The sequence below is a fragment of the Phoenix dactylifera genome, chromosome 4 (genome assembly GCF_051530095.1).
Source record: "Phoenix dactylifera cultivar Ajwa chromosome 4, Ajwa_hap1_PhDact_Kaust_v1.1, whole genome shotgun sequence".
NCBI lineage: Eukaryota > Viridiplantae > Streptophyta > Magnoliopsida > Arecales > Arecaceae > Phoenix > Phoenix dactylifera.
The window spans coordinates 2991049-3000783 of record NC_143193.1 but is presented as its reverse complement, the minus strand read 5'-3'; positions in this window follow the sequence as shown (position 1 = coordinate 3000783).

The following is a 9735-nucleotide window of genomic DNA, read 5'->3' as shown; positions in this document are numbered from 1 at the left end:
ATTCTTGGAATCTCCAAGGGAAAAAAAAAAAAATTCCTTTAATAATAATAAGAGAGAAAAAAAGGAGAGAGAAATGAACAATTAAAACTAAAATAATAAAGCACCTGAGTTAGATGAAAGATCCAACTTGTATTGACCTGTCTAATATCTGGATGGACCAGAAAGTCTGACCAAAAACCACCACCCTGTTAGCAAAACCTGACCCATTAATAGGGATAAGGCTAGGTTAGACCCGTTATTTCGAACTAAATCTGATCCATCCTCCAAGAATTCGGAGTCGGGCATGGTTCTAAAACTGAGACCCAAAGTCCACTTTTGTCGGATACGAATCCAACATAAATCACCAAATCGGATCATATCTATACAAACCCATGGACTTCACAAAAATTAACGATAACAAAACGTCCATTTCATAAATATCAACTTGACGTGACCAACAGTCGAATGGGTCAGATACCCTCTGTTAATCTAAATCTTAGACGAGCCAGTTTGGGAAAGACTTAGATTTTTATCAAACAGAAAAGGACCTAGATTGAGCTTGAACTTGGTTGAAAAATCTAAAAGATGAAGTTGGACATTTAGGTCAACCAGACAATTTATGGAGCTCTCTCTCTCTCTTTCTGGGGGTAAACGTCGTCCTTACCTTTTGTCACTGTTTTGATGTCAGCCATGTAGATCCAAACTCAAATTAATTGAAGAATAACAAATCTTATTAAAATAATTATGAGTCGATCAAGTGATCTTCTCTCTCTCTCCAGTCTATGTCCTACCTATAACCGCAGTGCTGATGGTGGCAGTTGAAGATGATGATAAATCTTTACTTTTAAATGTCAATGCATATCTTAAACTCATCTAAAACAAAAACAATTATTACCATCGAGCAAGAGACATCAAAACGAAGCCAAAGCTTCTAATACGTCTCGTGGATTTTGACAGTAGAGAGGTTGAAAAGAGAATTTAGATCAAGGCAGAGCGATTAAAGGAGACAGAGACTGCGGTTGCTGCCGATCCATCGCTTCTCACATGTTTAAGTCATCCCTTAAATTTCCTTCATAAAAAAAAAAGAGGAATGACATCGGCAATCTTGGCCTCGTCTCATCATAGGTGATGTCAGAAAAAATTTCAGTTTATATTGTGAACAACACGCAGTTGTACAGCAGCTAAACAAGTGTGGCTCCATGATTATCTTTCATTGATAAGGCTGTTGGTAGCCAACTACTACTGTACCATCGTAGCAGGAAGGAAGCTACTTTTGAGCCGGTCATTTAACATTGATATCCCTTGTCGTCTTCTTATTCTTCTTGTTGCTGCTGCCCTAGCTTAATATGTTTCTTCCAAAGAAAATTTCATCTCTCAACTAATGTTCGCTAGAATCGCACGTAAATTAAGGTTAGCTTGAATAGAAGCAGTCTTAGAGGATGCCAATTCACTTGGTTAGGCAACAGGGCTGGCAATTGAACAGGATACAGGGCAAGTATGCCATTATATGTACCATGAAGAACTGCATGCATGCACCCACCTGGTACCCACCTTAGGGTAGGGCAGGGTTGGTAGAGTTAAACGAAATGGATGGGACGGACAAATAAATATGCAACCGAACTATTATTTCGGTATACAAATTAAATAAATAAAAAAAGTAAAATTAAACTTTAGTAACTCATATAATATTAAAAAACTTAGAATAGAAGATATATAACATAACAAACTAAATTTCCAATAATAATAAAAATAACAAATAAAAATATTTTTTTAGAGAATCAAGTGTTCTTTAAAGTGAGCAAAGTATGCAACTAAAAAACTAACGGATCAGCACGTATCTTGCAGCCTTTTATATAATTAATTTTTCTCACGATCGATTGTAACACTTTCCTTTCCACCCAAGATCAGCTATGTTTATCGCAAAAATAAAAAAAAAAAAGATCAAATATTCACATGGCTCTCAAAGATCAACAAGGATCCGAAGCTTATAAATCAAAAATCGTAATAGAAGAGTTATGAACGAAAGAAACTTATAAACCAAAAATAAATATCATGGATCCAACGCTTTCAAAATTGAAAGAACACTATCTTTCACTTAATAACTAAATCAATAGATCAAATTGGGGAAAGAAAGGAGTTCGGGCAAACCATGCTTGAGTGAGAGACGTATGGCTGTCTGCATCAAGGAAGGCGATAATAACGACATCCTCAAAGGCACTGGTGGTTTTCCCCTGGTGGGCTTGAGAGCACGCAATGACAAGATCAAGGCTCGGCAAGAGTTTGCGACAAGGATGGTGGGGTTGGTAAGCATGCATGTGGTTAGGGTTTAGGAAGGGAGTGGACTAGCGACCGACTAAGGATTCAAATCATCCAAATCTGAAGCAAATTGAGGAAGGATAGATTGGTTAATGGCTTATATATAATCAGGTTAGGTTCGAGCGAGCATTGCCATTACCCGCACCTGTTCTAAATCTGCTATGCGTTTTGATCTCAATACCTATATCTGATGCCAATTCTAAATAGATCGGGTAAAACCCATCTCATTAGGATCAAGCCAAATTTCCTATGTAATGGATAATATTGCTACTCCTAGTTGGTAAAGTAAATAATATTAGATTCTAGAAAAAATTATAAAAATACCCTCCATTTTGATCGATTTGCACTTGGTCTCTTGGCTTTGAATATTTTTAATTGGTTCTAATATGATCTTGTGTGATGATAATTAAAAATTTATTTTAGGGCTAAAATATCCTTGCTAGTTGTTTTCGGTGGAGGCTTGGCACCAAAAAAAGTACTGCAAGTTATATGTAATTTTCTTCTTTCTAGCGATGATTTTTGTGCATCCAGAGAGAGTTTCTCTACTCTCTCTCTCTCTGTCTATCTCCGTCTCTAGGCTGATCGCTGGCATCTCATGGATCCTTAGAACTCGTTTGGTTCGCGGAAAGCATTTTTCCTTCTAGGAATATGATTCTTGGAAAACAAATTCCTACAAAGAGGATGCCTAGGAAAGAACTTTTGGCATGTTTGGTTGACGATGGAAAAGTGACAAATTTCCAAAGTGCTTATGTTTGGTTAGCCATCCACTTTCCTAGGAAAGTAATGTATAATCCCTATTATGTCCTTAATAAAAATTAAGTCTTTAATGCCTCTTTAATGCTCCTTTAATGTTGAAGGGCCTTTTTGGAAAAAAATAAAAATAAAGTGATTCCCGCCTCATGGGAAAGTAACTTTCCCATGTTTCTAATGGGAAAGATTTTCTCATGAAATGTGGGAATCATATTCCCATGGAAATATAACTTTTCCGTCTCTCTCCTTTGAAAACTCCAACCAAACAAGAGGCAACTCATTACTTTCCCATTAACTATACTTTTCCCTCTTCTTTTCCCGCGAACTAAACGGGCCCTTAAAGTCTCCACCGTGCGGGCCGATGATGACCAGCTCCACGGGGTGCCCACCATTGCCCAGAACGAGCCCATCCTCCTGCTCATCGGGGACCGCATCGCTACCCTCCGCACTGGCAACTGCCACCACGCCGAGCTCATCATCGAAGAGGACGACGTGGGGCCAGGCCGGCCGGCCCTTTCTCCGTCTCCTCGACGGCCGCATCGATGACCAGGAGAAACCCTGCCACCCTTAACACGCATGCCTGCTTCGCCCAGGCCATCGTCGATCGCCTGTTGGGCGAAGCACACCTTCCTCCTCCTCGACGGTTGCCGGAGCACAGCAAGTTCTCCATCATCCCCTCCTTCTAGGCCAAGTCCATCCACTCCATCGTTTTCATCACCATTACCATTAAAGCTAATTCCGATGGCAATGACAGTAGCAGTAACAAGCCCTGCCTCTATCATAAACAGTCACAACTTTGGAACTGCCTCATATTTTTTGTTAATTTGCCTAAATTTGCTCCTCTACCAGTTGACAATTTTATTACAAGTGAGTAAAGTTGGATGTAATCTAGCCTTCTCACAAGAAAGCTCAAAGCTGCAGGTGTGACAGCGTCTTGATCAAAGTGGTCTTCCACAATCCACAATGGATTTACTTCAGTAAAAAAACCTTTTCTCTTTAAAGTTTACCTCGATAAAACATATCATATGAACTTGCTTTGTTTTATTTTATAAATTCCAAGACAGTGCAGGATCTCAAATCTCTCTCTCTCTAAGACATTCAGTTTGTTTTCTCGATGGGTGAAAACAAGGTGGTCCTTTTTTTTTTTTGGTAAATCGCCATTTGGAGCATCAACATCACATAGGTACTTCTGTCTCATTTTTTGTATAATAATATACCGGCTTACACACACACACACACACACACACATACGTATATGCTTTCTTTATCATCTTGAATAGTTGAATATCACACACATATTCTAATGCAAAGAAGAAAAAACCTCTCGAAGAAGACATTAGTTAACACAAGTAGGCATGCTAGCAAAAAACAATCACCAAGTTTGCTGATTAACAACCCTGCTCAAGGCTTAGTAGGTGGAAACAATACCATTCATTACAAAGCTTCCAATTATATAAGTTTTTTTTGGAGAAAATACTTCATAGCCATGTTCGTTATTATCAGACCCATTCACATGTATGGGATCATTTCAGGTAAAAGCCATATAACTTTTTACCTCGATGGAAGATATTACAATTGCTATTCAGTCTGTAGGTTTTACTAGAACTTGTTGCCGATGGATAAATCCAAATCGTCCACACTAAATCAGAGATAAGCTGAGGTAAAAAAAACGTAAAAGATCTTTGGAGTACTGCAGCAAGAACCTCATTTTGACTTTCATATTACTTAAACTTTGTAAGGATATATTGGTCATTTTCTTTGACTGGTGTAACTTTTTAGAGGGAGAGAGATCACATCTATGGTGAATCCTGGAAGGACCCCATGCTGAGATTTCTGCATGTAAGGTTCCTCGTGGTTGCCAACTTCTCGCTTGTCCCCTTCCGTCAGAAAAGAACCCAACGAGCTTCTCGTCTCTAAAGCAATCCCATGTTGTACCGGGGATCTCCTCTTTACCTCCCTCTGAGAGCGCAGCACTACTATGGATTCCAGTGCCCCTCAGCCTTGTCTGTCAGAGGACAAAGTCCTTAGATTTGGTTTGATAGATGGAGATCTTGATGCTCCCATGATTGGAATTCCGTGGACTTTTGGCCCACACGTCTTATTCTTTAGAAACAATGATGCTCCCATGGCTCTATCAATAATAACAAATCTTGTTCTTAAGTTTCACAACAAAGAAACTTCTTGATAATTTCTTTTACCTAACTTTAGCATATATATATATATATATATATATATATATATATATATATATATATATATATATATATATATATATATATATATATATATATATATATATATATATATATATATATATATATATATAATTTTGAGCTTTATTTAGAAAACTCTCTATGGGATAACCAAAGCTTGATAATAGGTTGAATGAGATTGAGAAAAGAGAAATACAAGAGGAGGTTGAATTTTAAAAAATGAAAGTAAGAAGCTTTCAAAATTTATAAATGATCTCTAAAGAAACTAAATGATTTAGAACTCTGTTTTCAAAGTTCTTAGTATTCTAATGTAGATAAGGAACACTATGGAATCTTTAGCTCACACAAAATTGAACATAGCACAAAGCACAAACTCCAAGCAAATAGGATTAAACTAGAAGCAAAAATTATGAAAGAACTAGAAATTAGAATTGGAAGAGAAGTTTTAAAATTAGAAGCTAAATTCACAGTGCGTATTTGGTGGCTTTTGAGTACATATTTCATCCCACCAAAAGTTCTTATCATGATTCTTAAAGAATTGGCCTTCAAGCTTGTTCCAACATAACTCTCAGTGTAGGCATTATATGCTTCCGAACTTTGACGGTCTTATATTTTTTTTATACTTTTTAGAAGACCTCTTTCTAGGTATTTGAGTTGTCTTAGATTCCTATCTTGGTTCAGGTGTGTGATAGGTACAAGGTCTCTTGACTGCATCATATTCTCTATTATTTTTTTTAGTCATTCGAGTGGAGCAGTTTAAAGAAATTACTTCCTTCCCTCTCGGATCGGATCAAATTGATATCGGAGCTTTGGTCCTCTCATCAATTAAATCTTGGTTTATAATCTAGACCTACTATCAGGATAAGTAGATGATGCCGCACAAATGCGGAAAAAGAGGAGGAGAAGGAAGAATAAGAGAGGAAGAAGGAAGAAGAGGTTCTAGAGACACAGGAAGAAGAGAAGGGGAGGAGGAGGAGGAAGAATAAGATCTGGGGGGAAAAGAAATTCTTAATCATTCATTAAACCCTAATCATGAAAATAGTTCCCTATATATAGGGCCCAAATATACAACTTGCATAAACCCCCCTTACACAGAAATAAATCCTAATGAACCCACAAATAACACAAATAAGCCCTAAAATGCAAATAAGCCCAGAAATAAAATAAACCACAAATAAACCCTAGAATGCAAATAAGCCCAAAAATAAAATAATAAAATAAATATGCAAATAAACGAGTCTGGCTCAATCCGGGGGCTCAGGATCATCTGGATGAAGGGCTCTGATGTCCCCATCAACTCCTCCCGGGTGAGAAAAACTCGACCCCGTCGAGTACAGGTCTGGCCGGCTGTCGTACTGCTCCAGAAGATCGGGGTCAATGCGCTGCAACTGTGCTTTGGAAATCCACGTCACATCAGACTTTGGTCGACCTTTCCACCGAACAAGGTAACGTTGGTAACCACCGTTCCTGCTTGAAATAACCTGCTCATCCAATATATGTTCTATTTGTTCTCTGCGTGCATGAAATTTGGGAGGTGGTGGCTCAACAGCAGGTAATAGGGCAGGGTATCCAACATAGGCAGGTATATCAATAAAGGGGTCAGAAGGCAGGAATATTATCTTTTTGTATGGGACTAAATCTTCAATATTAAATGTCGCACTAATCCCATAGTCATCAGGAAGATCCACAACATATGCATTCGAACTGGTTTTCTTTAAGATTTTGAACTGTTCTGCACTACAAATTTGCAATTTCTTAAACGTTTCCGAAGAAAGTCGTTCAAACCTAATTCTTATCATGATGTAATCTTTTTCACTTAACTCATTATAACGTCTGTGTAAATCAGCAAAGGATTTATATTTTAAGTTATTAAAGTGACTACAGTTGCTGATTTCTCGATGCAATGAATGTGGATGTGATACAATTGATTGTGCAGACTCAAAGACTCTATACTGATGAGACATGAAAAACAGGTCTATGGGTTGCCTAAGTTTGTAATCATGCACTACTTCGAATGGACTCATACCTATGGACTTGTTAACCGAACTATTACATGCAAACTCAACTGTCGGTAACATTAAATTCCAGGTCCTAGCATATGCATTCGGTCTGAGCCTATGATGTAGAAGGTTGGGCAGAGATGCTCCGGGAACTAGATCGATTGCGCGTTGGATATCATGCATTGGAGAAAGTGCATCCGGAAGATCATCAGGGAGTGCATCAGGAAACTCCTCTAGAAGGGAAACTACTACCAGGGAATGTTCAAGGTTGGACTCCGCATGGGTAACTTTAGCTACAAGTGCCAATTCAGATGATTGGCTCTCAATATCTGTCACTACCTCTTCCACAGTTGTGATGTGAAGTGGCTTGGTTGTACTTAGATCACTAGTCTCCCTTTGGGAATCATTTTGGACAAAGTCTAATTCTGTAGGTTCGTCTTCAAAGTCTTCTTCATAGTCTTCTATATTTGGTTCATAGACTTCTTCGACATATTCGGCCTCTTGGTTCCTAACTTCTGGTTCAGTAATCGGGTAGGTCTTAGTGGAACATTGGGGCGCTATATAGCCGAATTGTTGACACCTAGAGTATTGGGTTTGGTGCCTAGGAGAGTAGGGAAGGACTACAGGTGGTGCGACCAAACCGATTTTAGGTTGGGCTGTAACAGGGGTTGGCGATTTAGGGGTCCTAGAATGTTGCACGAGCTCACGGATCTCTTGTCTGAATTCTTTGTATCCAGCCCGTATGGCAACGATCTGTTCTAAGACAGACCTCAAAATGTCGGAATCCATGGTAGCTACAGGGTTTTTAGGTTGACTGAGATAGTACTCCATATCACTACAGGTTGGCATGCAATGATGACACTGGGTGATGATGTGAAATGCAGTGTCACTAATGAAACCTTAATAACTATAATGTAGGACCAAATTTGATGCAGGACAACCTACTAATGCAATCTATTATGATTTCAGAAATCAGCAAGTCTTCACAATAATAACTTAAAATTTAAATGTTGCTGATTTTTACTTCGGTTATCCAGAATTAAGGATTAAGATTATTCAATTTAAGAAGTTAGATTGCAATCAAGTAGTACAGTTGTTCTGATCCTAAATCAATATGATCGAAGAATGTTGAGAAGCATCCAGTTGTTAGGGTGTGCTAATTTAATATTTAGATTTTAACAAGGCAAATAGGATGGGTTTGAAAGTAGGGGTTCTATGTTCTGAATTTTGACAACAATATAAAATTTCAAGTATATGGCTATCATGCAAGAGAACTAGAACATAATTAAATGAACAAGTCCAAGAAAAAGTGGAAACCTATCACCTGTCGTGAAGTAGTCGACCAGAATCGTGTGCTCGTGGACTGGGGCGACGATCGGTGTGCGGCGAGTCGGCTCGTCAGATGGCACGAATCTAGTCGAATCACAGCAACTTGGTGGACCTGATATCAGCAACTTGGGGGCCTAATCAAAGAACTTCGATGGGTCTGATGATGGGCCTCAGGGGCATGGCTTGGGCCTGATGAGTTAGCTGGGCTGCAGGTGGGTTGAGGTTTGATGGGGCTCGGGTGAGTGCAAATACGGGAGTGGGCGGGTGAATTGGGTTGGGGTCCTGGGCGTGTCGTGTGACAGAGGGGAGGGTTTTCGATGGTAGTGGCCTGTGGAGTGAAGGAAGGGTGTCTCGGGTGAGTTACGGCTGAGAGGAGGGGGGAAAATAATGGGGAGATTGGGACCGGCGGCCGACGGAGAAAGAGGAGGCGGTGCGGTAGAGCAGCAGCAGCGGCGGTGATGGAGGCCGCGAGAGCGGCGGCGATGGCTCGAACTCCGGCAGGGAGGTGCGGCAGCTTCGACGATGAGGAGACTGAGCGGCACGGAGGTGGCGACGGTGAAGTGGCGGCGGCGTAGGCGGTGGCGGAGAAGCGACGGTGGAGAAGAGGGGCGGATCGTGGCGGCGGAAAGGGAGAAGATGAACAGGTGCTTCTCTCTCTCTTCTTCTTCTTTTTTTTTTCTTTTTTTTTTCTTTTTTTTTTCTTCTCTTTTTTTTTTTTTTAACTCGGATCCGTTAGGATCCGGATTATCGGGTTTGACCCGACCCTATGCCCGTTACGGGTTTGTCACGTGAAATCACGTGCTTTTTTTTTTTTTTTTTTTTGGGGCTACCGGATTCGGCTTAACGGGTTTAGGCCTTACCCGTTAAACCTTTCTTCAACCTCCCGATGGGTTCGGGAGGATACGCCGATCTCGGCGGCGGCGATCGCGAGGCGGGGCGGCAATCACGGGCGGCGGCCGGTCACGAGCTCCGGCTGGTGGCGGCTGCGGACTTTTGGCGACAGACGGCGGCCACGGGCGGCGTCAACAGGCACGGGAACCCGGGCGGCGACGTTTCCGTGGGGATATGGCTCCTCCGACGGCGGGCTCGGACCTTCACTGGGCAGCGGCGGCGGCGAGAACGTCCGAAGGTGGCTCGGCTCTGCTGGC